The sequence below is a fragment of the Sphaeramia orbicularis genome, chromosome 9 (assembly GCF_902148855.1).
Source record: "Sphaeramia orbicularis chromosome 9, fSphaOr1.1, whole genome shotgun sequence".
NCBI lineage: Eukaryota > Metazoa > Chordata > Actinopteri > Kurtiformes > Apogonidae > Sphaeramia > Sphaeramia orbicularis.
Window position 1 is genome coordinate 35,843,178 of NC_043965.1, and position 27,800 is coordinate 35,870,977.

Below are 27,800 nucleotides of genomic sequence, written 5' to 3' on the forward strand. Positions count from 1 at the left end.
GTTAATGTAATCATACTTTTCTTTTTTTCTTTTGTTCAGACAAGGTATAGTTTTTAGATGTTACCTGCTCGACAATTTCGACTGTGACTCCGGTCTTCCTCAGAAGAGTCATCCCACGTGCTGCTGACGAGAGGGTGTACGCCCCCTCGCACACTGGGATTCCCTCCTCCAGAGACCACCCAAGGCGGGGGAGGCGCGGTCGGCTTGACAAGCCCTGATTGGTCTGTCGAGCTGGCCAGCTGATAAATGACATGTCAGCAGCACGTTGGATGACACTTCTGAGGAAGACTGGAGTCACAGTCGAAACTGTCAAGCAGGTAACATCTAAAAACTGTACCTTGTCTGAACAAAAGAAAAAAAAAAGAAAAGTGTAATAAAATTATATCTTACTTAATATCTTAAGTGTAACATTTGCATTTCACAAATTCATCCCACAGAGAATACTAGACCCTTTAGCGGGCCAGTTCAGCCTCTGAACATCCAAATGGGTCATATCTGATGACCATTAAAAGATGACAAACTGCATTTTACACCAATTATTTACATGTATTGATAGGATTAGTGGATCAATAGGTATTAAACAGTTTATAGCAGTAGGTGGTTTTGGTAGTCAGTGGCTGTTTGGGCCTTTATGGGTTCAAAAACACATTTTCAGCCCTACATCTTATTTTTCTTGCATGTTTATAAAACCAAACCGCAGTTTCCACACGTGTTGAGGAGGCTAAGGAGGAAGAAGGAGAAATGTGCCATCACTTAAGAAAGACAAGGGACAGAGAGGCTGGATCATAGAACGAATGGCTAAGAATAATAGATGTTCTGAACTCCTCCTTTGTCGCTTGTGCTCTCAAAGAGTTCCAATTTATCATTTCAATCATCATCATTATCGTTATCATCGTCACTCTCCTCTGACTGAGCTGTGGAAGATTCCTCATAGCTCGATTTCACATTCATGGTCATGGTCTGCCAAGACTCTGCAGCATGGAGCTCTCAGACTGATTACTGTTGGGCAGAAGACTCCATGGATATTGGTTGGTGTGCAGCTGAATGAAAAGCTGTGGTCCTACATTGGGTTTCTAAATTAGAGGCTTTCTTTCACTAATGTCTACCGTTGGCGGAACTTGTAGATCACTCTCGAGACCTGCTGTAACCTCACATGACCTGAGGTTATGCGAGGTTCCATCAAAACCATAATTTATGCTTATTTCCTAATAATTGGTTAAAGATGTTCACGGTTTGACTGACCACTCTTTAAACTCTGCATAATACATAGACCTTCAGCTCCTATAATGCATGATTTTAAGGCACCATTTTGTTTATTCATTTTCTTTACTTTTAAATATTAATTCAATCAGTACACTTATCAAGTATCATAAAAAAAATCTGTATAATCATGCACGAGTTACTGTTTTCACCCACATTGTTCATCAAAGGCACAATTTTCAATAGAGCTTCTTCTTAACAACAGACGTGTTGATTCGTTATGGCTGGAAATAAATAGGTGTAACGGCTTTAATTCAGTGGCTGCATTCCACGAGGGTGCATCAGATCCAGGGCTTTGATTTATTCAAGCTGGCTCAGTGGCATGTCTTTAAAGGACAAATAAATGGAACGTATCAGTCATTAATATTATAAGGATTACCTTTGTTTAACTATTAAGACAAGCCAAAATATCTGCTGTACAAAGTTTGGTTTAATTGTCTGCAAGTATGTAACCGGTGAGTCCTAAGCAGCACCAATGTTGGTGTGAAAATGAAAAGAATAGATGTGACTGGTGCTGTGTTGATAGGTTAAGTGCTTGCAGAAGAAATATAATGACAATAGAATGAGTTAGTTGGCCAATTACTTTGAAGCTTCTGAAAATGGACGATCTATGGTTAAAATGCTTATAATGCCTAAACAGTTACTGCAATATTCAATTAAATGCCTTGAATTAAAGCTAAAATTCAATACAACACTACGGTCATATCTTCACTGTTCCATTTCAGATTAATTGTGGCGGTATACTAAAGTAAAATTAAAAAGTTTGTGTCACAGTCCAAATACATAAGGACCTGAATGCATCTCCACATTGTAATTGTGTATCCTGCATCAACTGTAACAACTGAATACAACACCTTGAGTTGGGTGATATGGGCAAGAAATTTAAGGTTAAAACTATAACTTGTTTCATTATCCCCTTAGTGAAATTCGGCCTCTGCATTTTAGCCATTCTAATACACACACAATACTTAGCATTAGCATTTGGACACAGCATGTGTACCGTGGTCAAGAGCACTGACAGGAGAGTTAACCTATATGTACCCTAAGGACCCAGAAGACCTGGATGAAGCCTGAACAAAAAAGATCTGGTCCAACTGAGAGTCTAACCCACAACCTTCTTGCTGTGCTAACCACTACACTGCCCGATGATTGTTGTCAGTGTTATCAATGAGTTATGATTTTAACTGATTGTTTTCTGACATGAACTGAAGACAAAACATCATTTGGCCTTAGGGCAGCTGTGGCCATGGCTCAGGAGGTAGAGTGGGTTGTTCAATAAACAAAGGGTTGGTGGTTTGGATCCCGCTTGACATCAATGAATTAATAGTGAGATGCTGGAGACAGATAATACTTTACAAGAAGGAAAACAGGTCGTATTGTTCGTTGTACAAGGGAAACCTCCCAGGAAATAATCCTGCATTTTTTGTAATTTTATGAAACCAAAAGCTTGATTTGTAGAAACAAGGCCTAAGAATAGCTAATGACAGTTATCAGAAGTTAGCATAACCATTGATAGAATCACATAGAAACATGAAAACAATGCATCCTGTCACAGTCACAAATTAAAATGACATGTTTAAGAGGTTGCAACACATGAGGGAGTGACGCATTTTTTAGTACTTGTCTACACTGGAAAAAGTAAAATCTCACTCCAGTTTAGTCACTTGATGGCAGTATTAGACTGAACTTTATGAAAATCGAGTAATGTAGTCCTTGGGACATGGCACACAGAGGTGAAAAAAGAACAGTTTTTCAGTAAATACAAGAAAAACTAATGGGTTTCAATGGGTATGGTCTCAATTTTTGCCTTTTTTTTTTTTTTAATTCTTTTTAAGTAGACCAGAAGAAAGCCCTGTTTTAGAAACAGTGACATGTCAGACTACTCTATTTAGTTTACCCAAAAATCTATCAGCAGTATTTGCTCACTATTATAAAATTGTCATGATTTGATCAGGAGCAGTTTGTAGGTTTTACTGGTCACACAAGCAGCTGCATGAATGTAAATGTATTCAGCATGAGGCATGAGCCTTTCATAACGTTAGCCTGTCATAATGTTAGCCTACTCACACAGTTTAACTAATGGTGTCAAAATCTCTTCTTTAAATATACAGTCATATGGCCAGTAGTTAAAACAGTGACTCATTTGGAAACCACCTTAAAACTTACCTCAGAATTATGCATTCCATGAAAGTAGGTTCTCTATGTGTCCCTCATTTGAAAGACGTTTATTCTGCCTTTCTCAATAGCATTTCCAATAATCACGCATCTTTCAACGAGACATGCAGGTTCCAGAGGTGGTCAGCGCTAGTTAGCAATATTTTCCTTCGGAATGACCCACCCTACTCTGCCCCTGATTGGCTTATCAGTCCTCATGCATAAAGTTAACCAATCTAATCAGTGAAGGTACCGAGTAATTGCCAATTAGAGGCAGAGTAGGGCGGGTCATGGCTTCTGAAGGGAAAACATGGGCAATTTGGCTCAGATACTACTGAACTCTGTGCATCAGGGGGGATTTAGAAGTGGTATACCCAATGCTGACTAAAAACTAAGTAGGTATACCCTGGACTAAACCACTGGGTTTCAGGTATTTACTCAATCAATTTACAGCATGTTTATACAAAATTTCATAAAGATTGATGCATCCATTTGTGATTTATAATAGTCACTGACAAACACACTGAGATGGTGATGGGTAATAACAATACCGTCTTCTCCTCTGGCACACGGGGTTAATACAGTCAGACCAATGAAGTCACCACATTGATTAAAATTCCAACCGGTGACCTCTGCAGTTCCTTCCCCTCCTGCCTCACAAGTGGCGTCTCAAAGTGACCCATTTCTCTCTGCAGGCTTAGCTGTCTGTGAAGAGCTGGAAATATACAGCAGCGTATGAATAAAGCAGTGCAAGATAAGGAAGAGGTCTTTCTCATACACTGCCAGGGCTTATCTTGCAACTACAAAATGTTCAAACTCTGGCCCAGTCTCACTCAATTTTTCTGACTGCCATTAACACACTTGATTCGCTTGAGGACTAATATTCTTTGACAGTTCATACATTTTAGGCTGGAACGAGGCCTTTATTGTCCATAAAATCTCATAAAATATTAAAGAATGATTTGCATGTCACAATTTAGTTTTACTTTTTTATCAGCTTGCTCTCTGGAAGTACTTTGCTCCTGTTAAAATGTCTTGGCTGCATTTTAAACAGAGTGGTTAGAGAGAGGACAGGTCATATAATAAAGGACAAATAACTATCAGCCATCCTCGCTTGTAAATTTCAAACATTTTGTTTTTTGCAGGTGGAAATAGACATAGTAATATAAAATGCTTGTGAATGGATATTTGGTTTTTAAATGCAGCTCAGGAGGTGGTTGGTAGTTTCCCTCATGAAATTACAGTATATGTTTCTAGGGATTGGACTTGTTTATGTTGATGTTAGGGATGTACCGATACCGATACGAGTTTAGGCATCGGCTCCGATACTCAGTGTGTGTACTCATACTCGTAAAAGACATCTGATACAAATGCACCGATACCACTTACGGCTATGTGACATTCACAGTTCAGTGCTGCAGGTACGCAGCGGTGGAATAATGTGTGGGGAGTGTGAAGAGTGTGGAGAATTTTCAAAATAAATGACGGTGATAAAAGTAACGCTGACTGTAAGTAACGTTAAAGACACAGACAGATACAGACGCAGCGTTCTTTCTGTCCTCTGTGTACATTCCATCCGTTTTCCAGGTGCTGGTGGATGCGTACCCAGAATGAGAATACCAGCGGGAGTACGGAGTGGTGCGGACCGCCGCCAACAGAGGTGAAAACGAAACTTATCGCTCATTTCTCTTTTCTCTACCTGCTAAAGCTAAGCTTTTAAACCTTACCAGTGAAAACGCTGCAATATTAGTGTCACATTAGTGTTGCCTCTGTCGTCTCCATGTTTGTTATTACTGACTTTCTTATTCTTCTTCTTAAAAAACTTTACTCTTCTTTGTGGTATTTGTCCAGTATGGTTAATTAAGAGTGGCGCCCCCTGGTGGATTAATTGAGAAACGCTCATTCCAACACATTAAATGTCAGTAGCAGCACTTTGTTCCAGTCAGACTAATGACAGCGACAATAAAGCACATTTACAAAAGGAGCTAAGAACTGGAATGGGATTATTAAGTACTCGTATCGGTACTCGGTATCGGCAAGTACTCAAATGTAAGTACTCGTACTCGGTGGAAAAAAGTGGTATCGGTGCATCCCTAGTTGATGTTGATCTTTTGTGCTGATGATTTAGCTGCAAGAGGTACAAGGCAATACAGGTCATGGAAGTGCTCCAAATATCTCACGTAATATTGTCTATGAAATATGAACAGGAATTTCACTATCACAACTCCTCCCTCTTTGCACCTCTGTCATAGAATCACAACAGGCAGCAGTACATGCTTCCACACTTTTCTGTAACCATTTAATACTCTTTTATGCAATCCAACGCACGTTTCTACTGGAGATCACATGAACCCATAGTACACACACACACACACACACACACACACACTGATCATTCATGTACGAGTTAAAATGCGTGTTGCACAGGATTTTTATCTCCTTAAATGCTGCTCTTCAAATAAATGAGTAGGCGAAAGCTGATTTTACCACCAACATACCAGATGCATCACATGTGCATTCAGCCTTTAGGAGTTGAGCCATTTGGTTGGGATAAGATGCATTAAATTTGCAAACAGCTGAAAAATAATTCATTAGGATATTAAAGAGATATACTGCATTCCCCTGCTTAACCCCTCAACCTCTGACTGAATACCATTACCAGCAAACTGACCTCCCCGCTGTCAGATAAACCCCATGTGTTTTGCTAAAGTCATCATTTACTCTGATTAGCACCGCGAACAGCAGGAGCACAGCACTGTGATTTGCACCTAATAATTCTCTTGCTTCTCATTCTAGCAGTTTCACATTCTGAGAGCAGCCACGAGTCACTGGGGCTTTTAATGGAGAAACCGTGACTAAATAATATACACATTCCTCTTTTTTTTTTTTTTTAACTTGTCTTGTCCAGCATCATAACAGCAGAATGGTGGTCTGGATGCCTTGCTGTGCTGAACAAATTTGCTTTGCCAAGGGGAACTTCATAAAGTATATAAGGCTCCCCTTGATATTCCACCGTTTCTATTTTGGGTTTTGTTGAACCACATTTTGATGCTGGACCTGACAGGGGGAAAGAGAGGAAAGGGAGAAGAAAGGAGAGAGTGAAGGAAAAAAAGAAAGGTGGCAGAGACCCTCACACCAGACTATTAACAACTAGAAAAGCACTTGGAGAGTGCAGACCTCCGCCAAGGCAGATCAGTCAGCCCCTCCCTCCCCCCCAACACCACCAAAATTTAATCATTTGTTTCGTGTGCCAGTATCAACATTTCCTGAAAATTTCATCAAAATCCTTCCATAACTTTTTGAGTTATCTTGCTAACAAACAAACAAACAAACAGACAAACCCCGATGAAAACATAACCTCCTTGGTGGAGTTCATAATAGTAACAATAACAACAATAACAATAATGACAGTTGTAATAATACAATATAATGATAATAACTGACAATAATCTGCAACACCCACAGAACTTGAGTAAACTGGAAAAAAAAAAAAAAACATGAACAAAAACATCATAAACAACCACAGCACAAATAACACAAGCAACACAACAGCAGTTGTTTGCATTAATCACCCACAATAATAAAGTGAGTGCATCACTGCAGAGCAAAAAGAATACACACATTTCTCAAAATACCAATTATATCAGTCCGTGGTATAGACAATATACAGCACTTGTAAGTCATCAGCAGGTGTTTTCTCTTTACATAAATTCTAATGACTCGACTCAAGGTGAGAAATCATGAGAAAGGCAGATGCGTGTTTTAACACAACACATCTGAACACATGTTTCCCTTCTGCAGTGAATTAGGAGCAGGTTGGTCAGCCTGCTGGGCTGCATTTTAATGGATCTCAGGCCAGTGTTTCATACAGCTCATACACAATGGGCCCACTGTGGCAGAAATACACCCAGTGGGTACTATTTTTCAGCGCCAGCGGTGCTCAGTAGTGTGTACATTGGTATAGTGTGTATTACAAGATTATAATATGAATATTTTGGTTTGTGGTTGTTCCTTGTGCATTCATATAGATTATACTATTTTCCCTTTGTGGCATAAAAAATATCCACACTGGGATGTTTCTTAACCGCAGCAGAGGACTGCGGAATGTGAGAGTTGGATTGCATACAGTGAATACCTCACATGGGTACTTTCTCAGGGCATTATTTATAAAATTAAATTTAATCTTTTTACATTACAAAGTCACCATTGTTGTTAGATTAGATTTCACACTGTGCAGGGAGTTGCAGTGAGGCAATGAATAGTGTTTCTCGTCTCCCTAGAGAATCTTGCATTTGCTTATTCACATCTTTGTTTATAAGAGGAAAGAACAGGAGGGGAACTGATTATCTGATTGTCACATTTTTTGTTAGGTTGTCTTCAGTAGAACAGTACAATAAAACTGCAGCAGGGAGCACTTTTGTCACAACCAGTTGAATTTGTTCTGCTTCTGAAAACAGAGCTGTCTCTTCAGTGTGAATGCAGCATCAGGCGGTGATGAAACAGGACTGCTTTTTGAACGCAGCTGTAGCCACTTTTGCCAACTTGGAGAGTTGGATGCTTGATTTAATGACTTTGCAGACTCTGACAAATCTAGTAACTCTTTTATGAGATGCTGTATTATCAATGTGTGGATTCCAAAAGCATTAGAACTGTGCAACAATCAACTTCACATTTAGCGAGTTATAAAGCTGCCCAGATGTCTTCACCATAGACTGTGGGGTTCACTACACTGAGAATTAGAGGAGGATGATAGAAATAAATGAGGGAAGGGGTTAAAGCTGCAGTGCTTGATAGTGTGTCAGTGTCACTGGGCAAAAATGCTACAATTACTTTACAGCATATTGTCATTCAAGAGAACATGAGATTTCTGCATGTACTCCTAGTCTTTGTTTTCAGGCTGTTGAAAATCTACCCCACAGCACTCTGATTTTGGCTCGTCACAGGCTTTTTCAGACAAGTTACAGGACAAATACTTGACTGACAGCTGCAGTTACCAATTGTTGATCAGATCCTGCCAGATGCTCAAAGAAGCTTGGATAAGTGGCTCTTCTTTTCCATAATGACATAAAACAACATCAGGCTGCCTTTGTTCATATTTATTTAGCCTTTTGACTTAGACTGAGAGGGAAGAAGAGCAATTACTTGCAATTTCCCCCTCAATGCCCTGCAACTTTAAGGCTCGGCTATCTATTCAGCAAACCAATCAGTATGGGGCTTTCAAAGTTAATTGTCATACAAATAGTGGCAACAAACTATTTTAATGGAAGTTTTTCATTCATTTTATGTCTTTACCATAGGGTAACCATTGAAATGATAAGCCTTAAATAATCCACATAAGCCTTATGGAGATGAGTCACTTATTGGCATTGAATATTGTACATCAACCATAACTATTACATTTCCAATTGCGCAGGACAGATGTGATATGGGTACTTCTATAAAACTGATCCCTAAAAACAGGACATGGGAGCTAAAAATTCAAACCAGATGTAGACTAATGTTATGAAGCAAGTTTGGAAGCACTTTGGGTCTATTTTAAAAATAAATACTTACTGAGATAAAAGAGAAACTATTTTTCAGATAAAATTAATTTTTGCATTATTTTACTTTATATTTAATACAAAAATCTGCATATAACAGCCAATGAATTTTTTTGAATATCTCTTTATTCTTTCAAAGGTACATTTTGGGAATTAAACTAATTATGCAAGGCAGAGTGTTTCATAAAAATGACTGCTGTTGCAAAATAATTCACAATTTATATGCGTTCAAGTAACACAAATGGACACAATGGGTTACATACAAAACCTGGAATAAGACTGCCAATTCATGAAAATCCCACATGTCTGGATTAGAAAAACCACTAGGATCATCAAATTTAACACAGTGTCTTTATTTATAGTGCTATATAAGACCATTCCAAGCCATGGTTTCCAGATCAAATTCACTGATACTGAGGTAGCTTTTCATGTCCCAACTTTGGTCCTATTTTTGCCCCCAATATTTTATTAAAAATTCATTAATTTTGGGATGGCTCAGAGCAAGAGTTTTTTTTGTTTTTTGGGGTTTTTTTTTTTTGCATTTATCTTAAGTCATCATTAGGTACATCCTGGAGGGAAATATGTCTAAATTTCTCTTTTATTATTTGGTCTAAAAAGCTGTTAAAGTGCCAGGTACCAAATGAACCCAGTTTCACAGAAGCACCCATATACTGTATATCATAACATAATATACAAAACAAAGCCCATTAATGACAGTGACAGGACCAAATAGTCAATACACACTATGTACTATGGCCAAAATAAGCCATATGTTTGTCATCAACAACCACTTTTCTGTCAGTCTCATCCAGATGTTTTTAATACAGGTGAATGGAAACAATTACGCAAAATGATCCCAGTCAGGTGGTTATGTAATAATTGTGACGAGCTTACTTTCTTGTGTGTGTATACAATATAGTCAATACTTATCTTAACTTATTTAATACTAATTAGGTCATTACACAGCAACTACATCTATAGGCTCTTTTTTTGCTCTTTGTTGCCACTGATGTTCACAGCTAAGGTAACACCTGAAAACAATTCATCTTATGTGATCATCGCAGTTCTCTGAAACCACCCACTACACAGTTTCTGTGAAATGTGAAACAACGGGCCAGGGTGTAATCTGTGCCCTGAGAATGGCTCGGGGTTTCATACTCGTTTCTGGCATCGGTGGCCGTAGTGCAGCTGCCAAGGCCTCTGCGTTGGCCTCATTGTAAATATTAAGACTTAATTCCCTCAGTAAAAGGCAGCTGTAAACCATCTGCACTGCTGTTAATCAGAGAGAAATCGCCCTGCCAAGAATCTCCACTTGCCCTATTCAGATTGCAGCGCGCAGGCCACAAATATTCACAGGCTGCGAGTGCATATGTACACGCACACAAAGTTTACATTCACCACTTAATGTCTTTGGCAGTCAACAGTAGGCATCTCCCCAACTTAGCAGGGTGCATTTAAGAGATATATGCACACAGACACACATACACACACACACACACACACACACAGAAGCACAGAAGTCAGGAGTGGAGTATTTATGATGTGTGATTTAATTAGCCAGCTCTTTAAGCAAGTAGATAATACAGAGTTGGACTTTGACAGAGAGAGAGAGAGAGGCAAAGAGAAAGAGAGAGACACTCAAGGGGGTGTGGAAGTCCATTGTGTCAGCGTTTTATCACAGCTGAGTAGCCGGAGGATCAAAGGTCAATCCCATTCTGCTTTCAGCCTCAGTCACCTTGCCATACTGACAGAGCTATCTAAAGCAACATTGACTCAATCAGCCATCAGCCAACACTGCAGAAGCTCTTAAATGGCTAATGGAGCTGCCACACCAGATGGGAATACAAACCAATGGATTTATTGAACAGTTAGCAAACAGCACTACCAGCAATACAATTGTTGGACATGCAGTGTGTTTTTATAAATATGTTTGTTAAGCACTTGGAACACACTGGACATATCATTGAATGTAAGAGTCTGTAAAAACACTCACAAAGCCTATTCCCAGGGTATTTGAAATCCACTACTGTTAACTCTTCTTCTTTTTCTTTGGTGTTTGTTGGTGCATTGTTTGAAGGAGACCTGAGGTTCCGCCTCTTCCTGTTTTGCCTCATGGCTTCTTATGTCAGAAAAAAAATTATATTGCAATCAGCAGTGAGAAATGATCAATTGTGACGTTTGCTAAAGATAATTTTCTGAGTTAAAATTGTTGAACTTTGAGACCATGTAAATACAAAAACTGCACATCCATAAGTTTTGGTGGTAAGGTCGTAGCTGTCCCTGTACACACTGTTAAGAGCTGCTGAAGAGGTTTACTTTTTCACTTCTCAAAGAAAAACAAGGTGAATTATTCCAAGTAATGGCCATGTTGTTGTTGGTGTCATACAGAGAGACACAGTTCACTTAGTTGTTTCCACACAAAACTACATGTTACTTTACTGTCTTTACAAGAAACTGCACCTATTATGACTCATACAATCATCTTTTAAGTGACAAACATCATTTGTGTAAATGGTGACAAAACTTATAAGTGCCCCTCATCACTGACCACAGTTTATATTATTATTTTAAGTTAAGTCCTATTGGGCCACAGATAAAACATGTACAACCAATACTAAGAGTCTAAGACTGCACAGAACAGTCTAAAGTAAAGAGAATGTGAACTTAAATGAGTTAAACAAGATACTGACATACAACGCAAATCCAGTCTTGATGCTTCAGAGGAAATGTTTGTATATGTATATTAAGCCAGACCAGACACAACTACTTATCTGATGGTGTGGGTTAGAGTCAAACCACGTTGTATTAGACTATTGACTGATCCGATAACTAAGTGTGTAGCTCCACTGATACACTTTTCTAAACAGTCAGAATAGCTGCTGCTAATGTGGATGTCATTTAGACACTGTTTTTTTTCTGCAAAGAATAACAAATAGCTTCACTTGACACCTTTGTTAATAAGAAAAATGTGTTTGCCATACTTCTGAGTTTAAGTTTAAGTTACCACCTGGCCAACATCCCACTTTTTATGTTCTGATTGGTTACAGGTCAAAGCAGTTTTGTTCATGGTAGTCACACGTGTTGATAATCGTACCATAATGTACCGTCTTCATCGACTTATCCAGGTCTGGGTTGTGGGGGCAGCAGCCTCAGTAGAGTAGCCCAGACCAGCCTCTACTGGCCACTTCTACCAGCTCTTCTCGAGGGATCTCAAGGCGTTCCCAGGCCAGCCCAGAGATATAGTGTGTCCTGGGTTGACCCTGAGGTCTCCTCCTGGACGGACATGCCCGAAACACTTCAACAGGGAGACATCCAGGAGGCATCCTCGCGAGATGCCTGAACCACCTCAACTGGCTCCTCTCAACATGGAGGAGCAGCGAGTCCCTCCTGGATATCGGAGCTTCTCACCCTGTCTTTAAGGCTGAGTCCGGCCATCCTATGAAGGAAACTCATTTTGTACCCGCAACCTCGTTCTTTCAATCATGTTCGGTCGTGTTGATAAAATCCTATGGAAATAAAAAAAAATGAGCTGATTGTGATAATGTAAGTTGAATTTTATTGTTATAAACTGCTGCACAGGATACAGATATAGAAAAATAAAAAGCATAAGCTACATGTAAACTAATATACATAAAAATAAATTAAAGCCACATTATAGGGAAAGCTGGTCAGTAATAATAGGTTTTGAGATCTTTGAGAGGTTCCAGAGGGATGGAGCCCTAATGGCAAAAGCACAGTCACCCTTGGATTCGCTTCAGGCACGGGGTATAAATAAGACTTTGGTTGGATAATCTGAGTGACCGTGAGGCGGAAAAGGGATGTTAAAGTTTGGAAATGTATGAAGCGGTGAGAAAGTGAAGGGCCTTGTGTGTGATGAGCAGCACTTTGACATCAATTCTATACTTTATGGGGAACCGATAAAAGAAGTAAGGGTTGGTGTGATGTGAGATTGACTCTCGGTATTGGATAGCAGACAGGCTGCAGAATTTTTCATGAGCTGCAAATGGAACAGGGCTGTTGGCAGAGACAGAAGAGGAGAGTTGCATTAGTCAAAAGGTGAAAAACAGAGTAGTAATTCTAGATCTGTGGCTGACCTGGTTGTTTGTGCAATGGTCATAGATTACACCCAAGTTTCCTCAGGATGTTGAACCTGATATGATAGATAGGTTATTGTATTGTAAATAGAGAGTACGGTGTTGTATTTGTGTAATTATTGTCCTATTGTAGATTGTATGTAGACATGTATGATATGTTATGAGTTATTTTGTGGAGCTTCCATGGCACTAGACGCTTTTCCATTGGACATATGCGCAAAACTTTACCGATATTTACTAAATGTCGAAAAAACAGAAGTGCTTAATGTCAGTTTTTCCATTAAATCACAAATACGATGATTTGTTTATTTATTATCACCAGCGGTATTGTACCCGTAGTGCCATTGTACGATGACATGATTAGTAAAACTTGTCTGCCACCACTAGGTAATAATTTGAGCCAACATGTGAGGCATGAAGGGAAGAGCATGTATTTGTTTGGCCTGTCAAGCATGATTAAATTCACACATCGGTAGTGAACTGCAGCCTTCACATTGTAGCATTGTCTGCTAGCAGTAGAAATTTCATGAACGGCAGCAAACCCACTTCCGAAAATGAAGTATGGCAGCAGGGATGAAGAATTCAAAGTAGAGAGAGGCTAAAATTGCCCAGCATACCTGACAACATTTGAATGTGGACATAAAATTTTGCCTGGTAGATAGTCAGGTTATGTTTCTATTCATTTGGTGAGTTTGGCAGTGATCAGGGCTGTGAAGGCTGAGGAAAATCTGTACAAATGCCCTCATGTGCTGCAACATCAATCGGACACAGAACGTAAAATCGCCCATCATACCTCACAACATTTGAATACAGACATAAAATTGTGCTTAGTAGATAGTCAGGTAATGTTTCTATTCATTTGGCGAGTTTGGCGGCGATTGGGCCTGTGAAGGCTGAGGAAAATCCGTACATCCGGCCCTCCTGTGCTGCAACATCGATCGATCGGACACAGAACGTGCATTATATAGTATAGTAGGATGAGATGACATGAGAAGTCATTCCATAAACATGGCAACGAACATAAATATTGTGTTGATTTACAGATATATTCATTATTATTATATATTACCCACCTACCTCGTACTACATTAAAAAACGATTCGGTTTCCTGTTGTGTCCACACATACCATGCCATGTGTCTTTTAAAACTCATCTTCTTCACTTGTTGTAACGTCCATCAACATCCATTTTTTTTTTACTCAGGTGACTCTAGTTGTGGAAAAAAGTCTTACCATTGCAGTTTTGCATGATATACCAACTGCGCTACGCCCAAAAAACCACCTCCTACCACTGCAAAAACTTTTAATCAAAAAACAAGAATTGTAGCAAAATTGTTGTTTTTCCATTAGGTACATTTTTATGTGCAAGTTATATTTGCACAACTTGAGGGTCAATGGAAAAGCGACTATTGTTGCATTTCATTTTTGAATATGTTTTTTTCTTTGTTTTTCTTTGTTGTTTTTGGTTTTAAATATTTATATTCAAAATAAAATAAACCAAACCAAACACTTGTAGAAATGATTTGAACTAGTGCTCTTCTCTGCAAATGGAATAATATCTAGTCTTTAATAGTGGTTATGCAGTAATGAAGGGTAACAGTATTACCCATATCATTTGGCTGAACTGAAAAATATCATGAGCATAACAGTATAAGTGATTAAAATGAACCAGCTAACCTAGAGGTAACATATAATAAGAGGAAAGCACGAACCACTGTGATTTACTGAGTTGAAGTTCAACAAATCAGATATGCTGTATACTATATTTGCTATGATTATGGGTTTAGAGTGCAGGCAATTTAATATCAGGTAGAATTTGTACTTATGAATAATGAAAAATACAGGTGACTGTGTGGAAATGATAAGGTGCAGAATGTACCGTAAGAAAATACATAATAAATCTAAAAATAAGACAGTACTGCAAGTCGGAATATATGTTATACTTATCTGTGTGGAATATCAATTCGCCCTGAACTGAACTTCACACTGACTGAGCACAACAGAAAATCAACACATCACACACTGCACATGTGAGCGGAAAGGTAACTCTGCACGTATGTCATAATGGCCTTCGTGCCTGATGCATGAATAGCCTTTTCCGTTGGTTCACATGTTTTTTTATAGTACAGGACGTGCTCCCTTCAGTCCCACGATCCTGAGTGAGGAGAAAACCCAGGAGTTGTCATGGCAGCTGAACTGAGGCAAAAGGCAAGAATTACCATATGAGAGAGAGAGAGGGAACAACTGTGAAATGTATTCGAATTATATCATTTTGCTGCAACCAGAGCTTACTTGTGATTTCATTGGCTTTGAATTAATAGAAACTGGGAATTTAAGGAGAATGCGAGGGAGAGATATGACATAGCGGGAAAAATTGGCAAAGACTAAATATTGAATTAATGTTGTAACAGTGGTTGGTAATTTTCTTTAATAGAATGCTTTAAAACTTCCAGTGTTTTAAGTGTTTATGGAAGAGTAGAAAGTAGAAAAGAGGGAGACGGATAGTGAGGGGGAGAGAGCGGTGAGTACACTGAGAAGTCTGTTATGCTGAGGGCTTGTGCAGGGGAGGGCCCAGGCTGTGAATGCAGGGGAATGACAGGCAGGGATTAGAGGGGAGGTGGTGCCATTGAAAAGCAAGCTGATCCAGGGAGCTGAGCTGACACTTGGACACAGCCAGCTGACAAGAGCAGCCAGCCCTGCTGCAGTCCTGCAGAGGCTTCTTTCCACCTCCCTCCCCCAGGAGCTGGAGGAGGGAAGGGAGTTGGGGAGGGGGGCATCGGTTCATTAGATGTAGCTGTTCAGACAGATGATGCAATGTAACATGATTAATGGTCCATGTACAATTTATCAGTTAAAGGTTATGACTCAGAATCCAAATTAGAAAAATGTAAATTTTAGCGCATTAGTTTAAAATTCAGCAGAGACGTTCTTCATTTTAACAGCATATCATGGGCTGATGACATCAGGGCAATCAAAGCATGGACTGCTTCTAAGTGGTCAGCAGAATCCAAAATCTCTTTCAGAAATGGGTCTCATATAGTCCAAAATATTAGTTTTTCAATATTCAGTGAGCGTTAGTTTGAGGTAATGTAATCCAAATAACATACACTCTTCTGTGTCTAACAACAGCTTTATGTGGTCGATGGGTTTCCTACTGAAACAAGACACTGTGGTGTCACTTGAGTAAGAGTCACCTGTGCTCTATTTGTTTTGTTCTGTTTTTCTCTTCTCTTCTGCTGGGTGAACATTAAATAATTGTTTTTCACTCAACAGAAAAGAGGTGTGAAAAATAATATTTGTATTATTTGTCAAATGTCAAAAGCAGCGGTTGGTAAGTTAAAGGGAAAAACATTAAGCTACAAGCAGAATGTAGAATTTGACACTTAATGCCCTATAAACTGCAGAGGGAATCCAAATATGTATACAGAACAGCTTATTTAAAACTAAAGCAACATCAGTACAGGAACTAGAATAACCTTGTATGAGGAGGCAACCCACTCACCAAACAGCATGTTGACAAAAACCACAGCCTGAGGCAAACATTTTAAATGCACCAACCCGACCTTCATACCCTTACTTTTTGCAGCACTACAGTTTATAAACATCACTCTGTTGCCTGAATTACTATGAAATGTCGTTGGATGCAGACAATGGTTCTATTTTAAGAACTCTTTTCTTATTTTAACTCTACAGGTTGATGGGGTTTCCATAAATAACAACATACTGGAGCTTTACCATGATGATGCTGGGTAAAGCAACATTTGTGTTTTTCACTCTGCTTTTTTTTGTCATTTGTTTAGAAATCTCAGATAAATATGTGTAATCACTTTTAGTGTTATATTAAATACCTGTACTGATTTGAGCAAGGCATGTTCTTCATTAATTACTGCAATGTAACCAGCAGTTTTTTTTGTGTGTGTAAATTTTTGTCCAGGAGGATGACTAGAGGGTGCAAAATGCATCATGGGAAAACAAAACACATCTAAGAGTAAAATACACTGGATTTCAAAAATAACTAAAAAGAAACATTTCTGTCAAATTTCATGCCAAAAGCTGCAACACAGCCAAATTGATCAACAAATTTATAAAAAAAAAAAAAAAAAAAGAAAGAAAGAAAAGAAAAGAAAAAAGAGAAAAATATACAAAAATGGGGACATCAATTTAAATGATTTTTCAGTGGTTCATTACATAATGCACCAAATTATTACATTTCCTTAAAATAAAAAAAAAGTGCTACACCCCTATTTTGTGATAACTGTTGCAATATGTAGAAAGTATTTACAAAATGTGTTCAAGAATTTTATTACAAAATGCAGCATGTTATTACATAATGGGGTGAAAAATTCTTACATTATTACATATTGCACTATTATTACATAATTCGGCGCTACAGGGAGTTTTTTCTGCTTCTCTGTCGTGTTAGTTAATATCTGTGATCTGTGAGGTCAGGGGCTGTCTGCTGATTCCTGTCACACCAAGTGACAGAACAGCTGGATCATTTACGAGTGTCTTTGTAACTTCTCAGCTTTCACGCAGTTGTAATTACTCACCTATCCAAATGTGTGTGTGGTGGTGGTGGTGGTGATGATGGGGGGGGGGGGGGTGCACAGGCATGCACAAAGTATTTTAATCAGATATGTTTTTCTTGAATGGCTCCCCACAAGGCTCACAGAAGCCTCTGCTTTCTGGGTGTTCCTTTGATTAATAATCCTGACAAGTCGGCCTATTATTATGAATTAAACTGGCACAACTGCATGTGTCACATTATCTCCAGAGGCAGAAGGGACATGAGACAAAGCCAAAGGGTTTTTGCGCAGGAGGCTGATTAGGAAGCACAAACACCTCTCGCCTCCTGCTGCGCTGCACTGGGGATTGGTTTGACACTTTGATCCAAGAGCTTTCTCAAACACAGACACATAAATACACACACACGTTCACATATACACATGTTGCTGTGGATTTCTTTGTGATGGCTGAGGTTTCATGGGAATCAAAGTGGTGCTTGATTTGAAACAAGCCACAGATGTGACATCCTTTGTAAGCGCCATGTTCACAAAAGTTTGTTGCTGTAGTGTTTGTACCATTGAATGAATCTACACATACGCATCATTTAAGTGCATACATCCAGTCCGTCCGTTTAGAATGTTCTGCCCTATCCTATATTTCACAGCCTCCCACACAACACACTCACCACACACACGATTAACACATGAAACAAGTGCATCATACAGGAAGAAAAGAGCACCTCCAATGATCCATCAATTCCCATTGGTTTGGTGAGGGGGGATTTATTGACTGGCAGAGTAAATTCAAGGCTTACTCACTGTCAACACAACCCAAGAGGCAGTCTGCTGGAAAATCTAGTGCTGTGGTGCCAGGTTGCTCCACATAATTCCCCTGTAGGGCTGCTGTCTGTGATGAGCCATGCTCAGTGTGGTTGTGTGGCTGCTGAAAGGCCTGTCATTACAGCTGCACCCTGTGGCAAGGCAGCCAGATCCAATCCAAATAAGATCCCTTCTGACAACTCGCTGCCCCACCTAAACCCACTTATCAGGCTGGAGGATTTGGTTAATATCTCTGACTAGCTTTGCTAAATGTCAGAAATATGTAAGTGGGCATCAAACTAGCCCACAAATTCCCTAAATTAACTGCTGTACATCAATCTATGCCAATACTGCTTTTAAGATTTTTCTGGAATGCTGACATTTACCGACAGCACCGACCATGTTTAATATGATGGATATTAGAGCTGCTCCAATCGATTTAATCACTGTTGGTTGAAGAAAACATCTTTTATAGCGCCAATGATTAATTGGTTACTCAGTCAAGAAAATAACCAACAGATTAGTTGGAAGCTTTAATGGGTTTAATGAATTTCAACATCTGCTTCTGCACTAATAATGAAAATTCATTTGTACAGTTTTCGCAAGCACAAAATTATAAGGAAACATCTCAATCCAATCATGAAAAACAGTCACAGAAAAGCCTGAGACAGACTGACAAATCTGTCGGTTTAAAATGTGGCGAGCAGACATGAGGTAAACAAAAGTATTTTAATTGGTAAAAGTGTGTTTTAAGTAGATGTTAAAAAAATAGATAAACACTCAGTGGGCCTCATCTCCTCAGTCAGGTTGTTTCAGACACTAAAACAAAACTGCATAATAAACAGACAGAACAGGTGCATCTGTGCACACACTCACCCACTATATAACCACATGAGTGTGATGCTGCATGCACATTACTGTTCGGTTTATTTTTAACACAATCTAATATATTATTACTATCTGCATACATTTTCAAGAAGTGCATGCACATGTTGTAAGTGTTTTTTTGTGTCTGATGATTGCACCAGCGTGTCTTTCCTGTGTGTGACTGATGGTCAACAGGTTTGTTGGAACCATGTGATTGCTGTAGGATGGAAATATGCCTGTTTAATGACTGGAGCTGCATCCCATCTGTTAGTAAATTGCAGATTCAAACATGGTGTGTTTGCATGCAACATTACATTACCCTGATGTTCACACAGCACCTCATGGGCCTTTGCTCAGTATTCATCTCATTTTGCAGCTTCCGTGTTCTTATTTGTGGAGGTTTTAACACAATGTTCCCGAGGTTGGAATTTTTTATTTATTTGATTTACCTTTATTTAACCAGGAAGTTCCACTGAGATTAGAAATCTCATCAATCTTAGAAATCTGGCAAGGAAGAGCTTGCCAAGGTAGCAGCCATACAAAATCAGTAGTATATAAAACACATACATAATACACAGTGAACAATAAAACAGAGCAGAAGTGGTGCCAGGCACAACAAACCCCACCCCTCGCACATATTGTAGATTATTTTGGCATCAGTCCAGCTGAAGTCATGTCTATGCATGGGCTGATGTCAGCATATCAATTGCCTCTATATATGTGCCAAGTTTGAAGTAAATTGAAACAAATCTGATGTTTTTATTGACATGTGAAATTTCGCCCATTATAAGTAAATGGAGTAAAGAAAGATTTTAAAAATTCATAAAAAATTGGAACTTTGGCCTATTTTTCCCAAAATGTAGCCACATCTATACTGGGTCCCTGGCAATCTACAAACTCAATTTGGTAAGAATGCAACCAAGAGTTTTGCTGCTACCGATGTTTGAAATTTCACCCATTACAAGTAAATAGGGAAAAAAAAAAAAAAAGATTTAAAAAATTCATTAAGAATTTGAACTTTGACCTACTTTTCCCAAAATGTAATCACATCTATTGTCACTGGAAATCTGTAAACCCAATTCAGTGTAAATTCAACCAGTAGTGTTGCTGCTAAAGTGTTAACAAAAAGTTGTGCCAGGCATAATAAATCCCGCCCCTTGCATATTTTGCCCATTGTAAGTAAATGGGAAAATTTTCTAAATTCATAAAAAATTTGAACTTCGACGTACTGTTCCCAAAATGTAATGAGATCTTTTCTGGGTCACTGGCAATCTATAAACCCAATTTGGTATGAATTCAACCAATCATTCTGCTGCTAGAGTGATAATAAACAAAGAAACAAACAAACAAACAAACCAAACCAACAATTAACCATTTTTCAACCATAAAGGCCTCAAGGAAAACAGACATTCATCCTTCACAGCCTCCTCCATGATACTTTTAAAATCAGTAAGAGAGATGAATGTTTGTACACTGTAAGCCCAGAATTTGTATTTACTAAAATGCTTTAATTACAATGCACTTAAATGATTTAAGTTTTATGATGTTACTATAAAATGTTAAGTATATTCTACTAATTTGTAGACATAGTTGAAAGTACGAAAAAGTTTAAGTTGAATGGAATTAAATCACTAAGTTTTAGTCATGACCATCATAAAACTTAAATCATTTAAGTGCATTGTAATTAAAGCATTTCAGTAAATACAAATTCCGGGCTTACAGTGCACCTTTTTATCTTCGCATAGCATTGTGGGTATTGGGCATGTTGTTGAAAATTTGTTATTTTTCTGTGCAGGGGTTGTGGTGTTAGTGTTAATTTGGATTTAATGTGTGTATGGCAGTGCTTATTGGCCTTTTTGTGTTTGTTTTTGTATTTTTGTAGAGCTGCACCATGAGTCAGAGCCATAGGAAGAACAATGGCTTTCCTGTTCATCCTAAACCATTACTGTACAATGGTAATCTTAATGTCTTGTCAAATTAAAAACTCTTCCTGTACCGACGATGGAAATCAAACCAATTTCAATTCATGCTTCAATATACAAAAGTGAATAATTTCGTACCTATAGTGGTCAGGAATAGGATTTTGACTTTGGTTGTTTTAAAAAAAAAAGTTGTTTAATCAATAATAAATTAATCTGCCTGCAATTGAGAAAATTAGTCAGTGTAACCTAAAATGCTGAGTTGGATAGTGGGGTTGATTTTACAACAGATTTAAAGTACAAATAACTTGTCTTTTAGTGTTTTCTACTTAATAGTTAAAGTTCAATACTTTTAGCATTAAAGTTGAACCTAATTAAACCAATTGATTAGTTGATCATTATTCATTTAAGTGCAATCACTTGCCTCAAATTTTTTGAGTAGTTTAAGTCTGTAGTTTAAGACTTTTTTTGCAGATTATTCCATGACCATGCTGCATGGTAGGAAAATGCAGATTTTCCAAAGTCTATCAGAACTCTCTGAACAGTCAAAAGTAAGATGGTAAAAGGGTCCTGAGGTATTCTGGGAGTTTACCCAGCAGAGCTTTATAAATGAACATAAAGCAGTGTTTTTGTCTACTATAGTTAATGATGTCCAACCCTCTAGATTATAGAGAATGCAGTGGTGAGTGAGAGATTTTGCAGGAGAATTGGGAGAAAACAGTGATGATACATCTCCACTATAGGCTGAGGTTTTTAGAGCACTTGACTTAGACTATTGAGAGGATTTTTTACACACACGCATTAGATGTGGTACATGGTGCCCCCTCTGGTCCACATTTTTTTTCTCCTCTGTCTCCCTCTCCTTCACTTGCTCTCTTTGAAATCAATCAGTGATGGTCCCTCCACCCCTACTGATGGATCTATTATTAATGAGGACCCTTAGCACTAAACTAAATTTAGTGCATAAACTCCACTTGGAGAGCTAGAGTGGAAGATCAATAGGATGGCAGGGGCCACAGCAAGACTCTCATTTAGCTCTTTGGAAATGCAGGATGGGGAAAAGCTGACCCTGAGAGCAAATGTGCCTCCTGACTGAAAAGGAGCTCAAGAGAGGAAGCAATAAAGAGAGCAAGAGGTTCTGACAATACAAGACAAATTTCAGTGGGTCATTACTCTCCAATTGTTACCTCGTAGCTAATCTATACATGAAATAGGGGATCATTGATGGGGTGATCTTAGGTGTAATTAGGTTTATACAAGCCCCGGGTTATTGCCTATTCAGCATGTTACTTGTGTTGCATGAATCACATCTGATTTTTCAACCCACATGACACTGATGCCACTTGTCTCCTGTCAGGATCGTCAGCGCTTTGATTACACTCTTTCAATATCACCGCACAGTTCAATATTTCATCATAGGCCCATTTGTATGGAAACAATCAATTACTCTTGCAGAATATTCTCTGTACAATACAGCCTAAGAAGCTATGTATTTATTGCCCCCACTGAGTCAATATATCACTCCTAGGTGCCAGTTTGTTTGCTTAGGTAAGCATCTATGGGCTTCTGCAAGAAAAGAAAAAAAGAAGCATTATTTGCTTCATTACATATGAGAATTATTTAAAGCATTAAATCACATGTTGGCCTTAGATTTACATAAATATAAATGAATTCTTAACAAATGACTTCATGCATATCATTTGCTCCCTCCCCCACAGCAGTACAGTTATAGTGTTGAGTGCAGTTAAACAAAATTGCACAAGTGCACCTACCAGCAGCATAAGGGGATCTGAGGTTACTCTGTTTGTATTGGACAGCTCCCCAGTGTGTAAGTCTGTGAATATGAAGCAGAGCACTGCTGATAAAGATGTATGCACAAAATATATCCATGCCTGCTCAGCATGTCTAAAATCCCTGGGTAAATAAAGCCTTAAAATATGTGTGTAAAAAACACTTTGTAAAGCAGATAGATGCAGTCTTATAGAGCAGCCTTTGAGAACATGCATATATAAGATTCTCATAGGAAAAAATCCACCCTCAGGCTCCCTGTCAATTGGAAAATAAGATTTATGGTACCGTAAGAACAACAGCATAAAAAGACAAGGATGGAAAAAATAATACTAATTTAATCGTATAAAAATATTAGTGACACGTCTGTAAAAACAGACATGCAGTGATAGAATCATATGAGCTGATCACATAACATGTAAAAAGCAAAGAAAAATAGATAAAAGTGCAAGATAAGTAGAAACATAAAGACAGATGGTAGAAATATTATGCAAACTACAAGATGTCCATTAGCCAGTGAGCGAGGCAACTCCAAAAAATCTGTTTCAAGACAAGTTGTAAAATGTTGCCAACACCCTGAAATGAAAGACTGCTCCAAATCCAAGATGCCAGTGCAGCAAAAGCTCAATCAGCGGCTGATTTGAACCTGGACCCAGGCCTGTCCTTTGGACCAGTTAAAAGCTCAGTGATGTAATCCTGCACCTGGACATGCAAAGACTTACATGTAATTAGTCAGAGAGGTTACAGTGGAGTCTAAAAGTAATTTGCAACCAGCACAGAGGACATCAAACAGGATTTTTATAAGTTACAGGGTTTTGTGGTGGCTGTGAATGTCTGTACACAGTTTCACAGCAAGTTTTCCAGTATTTGTTAAGATATTCCAGTCTGGGTATAAAAAATGGGAAAGTGGTGAACTAACCGACACACCAACAAAGCCTTTAGAACTACTATGACTGTTTTAAATAAAAGCAGAAGTTCTCAGAAAAATGTGGTAAGGGATGAAACAAATGTATTTAGTTATTACTTGGCGGAGTTTATGTTTCATTGAGGTTTGTCTGTCTGTCTGTCTGTCTGTCTGTCTGTCTGTCTGTCTGTCTGTTAGCAAGATAACTCACAAAGTTATGGATGGATTTTCATGAAATTTTCAGGAAATGTTGATACTGGCACAAAGAACAAATGATTAAATTTTGTTGGTGTTGAGGGGGGCTGATCTGCCTTGGCGGAGGTCTGCGCTCTCTGAGTGCTTTTCTAGTTATTTATTTATTTGTTTATTTAGCAGGGACAGCACACATTAATGAATATTTCTATAAATACTCAAAAAGGCTATTTTTCAGCTGTTGTCCCTGGGGAAGAAGTAAAGTGCCAGCATTCATAAAATTAGAAACATTTCAAAAACTAGAAAAGCACTCAGAGAGCCCCCACCACCACACACACACACACACACACACACACGAAAAGTTAATAATTTGTTCCTTGTGGCAGTATCAACATTTCCTGCAAATTTCATGAAAATCCATCCATAACTTTTTCAATTACCTTGCAAACAGACAAACCCCAACGAAAACATAAGCTCCACCTTATCTTAAGGTAATTAAGGCTACACCCACACATTACATAGCATTAGTTCATATATACAGTACACACAGTTAACCTTTAAGTATTAGTACAAACACTTGGACAGACATTGGTGCATGGGCAGGTGGTCATGCAGCACAAAACAGAGAAAACTTGATTGCAGTGAAGATGAATATGAACAGTTTACCTGGTTGGAAGCAGCTGTTGTCAGTGAGGTACAGTAGTGCAGGTTATCCGCACACACAGGAGAAAACATGTAACATACATCAGGAGACCTCCAGGGCTCTAGTGTGGTTGAATACATGTGGAGAAACACGCGTGACAGGGCTTTAAATCCACCCAAAAGCCATTTAAACACTGTAACTACCTAATAAATACTTTTCAGTCAAAGCCAATATGTATTTTAAACGTTTAATCCTAGATTGTACTTCTGGGTGTCATTAAGATAATAATTATACACTGCAATCGTTTAATTTCACATTAAATTTCTAAATTCCAACACGGCACTACCCTCAATCCAATGAAAATATGAGCTCCCTACCAGAACAAACATGGAGCTTGGACAAGTGCCTGCACTCATTTTTCCTTTTCTGGAGAACTCAAGTCCAGCTGCCTGCTGCCAGGCTCTGTTCATTTTGGTTCTGTTAATCATCTCATGCTACAATATATTCAGCGCTTTGAGATTGATGTTGTCCTAATGAGAGGGTGAAATGAAAAGAGCAAATGTGACTTTGACTGACAAGAGATTCAGAACTTTAAAGGGAGAGTTCAGTTTTTTTTTTTTTTAAACGCTCATAGACGGTATTTTACCCAGAGCTGACAGCGGTTGGCACGTTCCCAGTTTAGATCTACGCTAAGCTATGTACTGCTGTAGACAGGAGCAGCAGTGAAACATAGTGTATTAAACTCAAAAGCCCATTTACAATCCTTTTTGGGAACTGAAGCTATAGTTATATCACCCTCTTCAGCACCTCCGTCCTTTGGCAAAAACAGAAATTTAACCCAGCAGGAAATAGGAATCACTGGTCTACCACTTCACAAGTGTTTAGTTTAAGAACTGAACCAACAAATAAGCAGTAGGCCACAGGAACCCCAGTGATCTGCATTATACTATTACTTTTTATTGTCAAAGGAGTCTGTCACTGTTTTGGACATAATTATAAAAAATTCCTTTGTGATCTATTCGCGTTTTATTTTTTTTATTTCAACCCATAAAGACCCAAACAATCACAGATGACCAAAATAATGTACTGATCCAAACTGTTTTATACCTATTGATCAACTAATCCTATCAATACATGTAAATAATTGGTGTAAAATGCAGTTTGTCATCTTTTCATGGTCATCAGATATGACCCATTTGGACATTCAGAGGCTCTGTAGTTACCGTGGAAACGCTGTCATCTTCTACAACATTGATTCACCAGTAAAACCCATGGAGTTGGATCAATAACAGTGGATGGGGACACTTTTTTTATGTTTAGTTAATGATATCTTTGCTGAAAAAGTCACTTTTTCTTCAGTTTTCTCTGTTTTTGATGCAATAACCATCAACTTCAACCTGAGCTTTTATTAACATCTATATGATCAGTAAATTAAATACAGGAAAATACATGATTTAAAGTGGGGAAAAAAATGCAAAATAAGGAGGATAATATTGCAATCAATAGTGATAAATCTCGTAAGAAAGGTTAAATATAGAGAAAAATTAATTTGAGAACTGCCACAAAAGTAGCACTGGGTCTTTATTGGTTAATACAAATATAAAATCATAAACATAAAAAATAAAAGTGATGACTTAGAAAAAAAGGTGAATATTCACTCTTCATTTCTGCACTAAAACTTTGTTTTCATGGTGCTTATAAATACAGATGATTAACCTCAGTTTTACAAAACTACACAGCAAAGAAACTGTTAACAAATTTTGCATCAGATGACTTCTTGTAGTTGTGTTAACCCAACAAGACCCATTGTTGCTTTTGTAGCAGTTCCATAATGAATATTTATCTATTTTCAACCTTTCTAAAGTGATTTGTCACCATTTATTGTAATATTATGATCTGTATTTTGCATTTTTACATAAAAATCACCTATTTTCCTGTACTTAATTCACTGATCATGTAGATGTTCATAAAATCTCAGATAAAAGTTGAGGGTTATTATATCTGAAACAGAGAAAAGTGCAGAAAAAGTTTTTTGTTTTTTTTTTTCAGCAAAATATATCATTAACTGAACATCATTAATATATCATTAATTGAAATGTCTCCACTCACTGTCATTGACCAAATTCCATGGGTTTTACTGGTGAATCAATATTGTAGAAGATGACAGTGTTTCCACATTCCCTATGGAGTCTCTGAACGTCCAAATGGGTCATATCTGATTACCATAAAAAGATGAGAAACTGTATTTTACACCAATTATTTACATGGATTGATAGGATTAGAGGATCAACAGGTATTAAACAGTTTAGATCAGTAGATGGTTTTGGTTGCCACTGGCTGTTTGGGTCTTCATGGGTTAATTTTGCTCTTTTTGCCACTTGGAAAAAAAAAACTTCACCAGAGTTTTGAAGCTGTGGAACATTTCTCCTAATGAGGTGATCAGGAGACAGAAAGATATTCTGAATGTGGGTTTTCACAATCCTCCAAACACACTTCACCACAAGGAAATCCCACAGCATGTGCTCCTTTTGCACTAGTGGAACTCCACTTCTCTGTGACCTGCAGTGGTCACAGATGGGCTTCAAGGCCTTCAGTCTGTCTCTTCAATCTGCACCTGGATCAGAGATGTGATAGACGGTATTGTGTCCTGAATAAAGTACAGTAGATTGGCCTCTGTGTTCTAATGTGTCAAAAGTGACAGATGTTCATCAGAGTTTTCTGTTATTATTTAAGAAAATCTGTCAGTGATAGAAAATACTCAGTTAACCTGGTAACGGCTTCAGTCACTTCAGATACTGGAAGGATAAAACAGCAGAAATACTGTAAATATAGCATACAATTGTACTGACTGAAGTGTTTTTTGTGGTGGAAAAAATATATTTCGCACTTGACCTCATTACTATCCCGTCAATATTAGCCTCTGTTTCATGCTATGTTCACACTAATAATAATAATAATAATAATGATGGATTAGATTTCTATAGCGTTTTTCAAGTCACCCAAAGCACTTTATATTATTGATCCATTATTCATTCGCGCTCAGATATTGTGCATAACAGATATTTTTTCTCTATTTTTAGGCCTCGCATGTGAATAAATCCATGCATGACTTGCAG

General features: G+C 38.2%; 1 long non-coding RNA gene across 1 annotated transcript; it reads right to left on the bottom strand.

Moving 5' to 3' along the window:
• Positions 1-26,469, bottom strand: LOC115426165 (uncharacterized). The gene is made up of 4 exons (XR_003936316.1): positions 26,459-26,469; positions 22,485-22,490; positions 12,845-12,856; positions 1-98 (listed from the first exon to the last, which is right to left on the bottom strand). It is a non-coding gene; the product is annotated as an uncharacterized LOC115426165 (long non-coding RNA).
• Between the last annotated feature and the right edge of the window lie 1,331 nt (positions 26,470-27,800).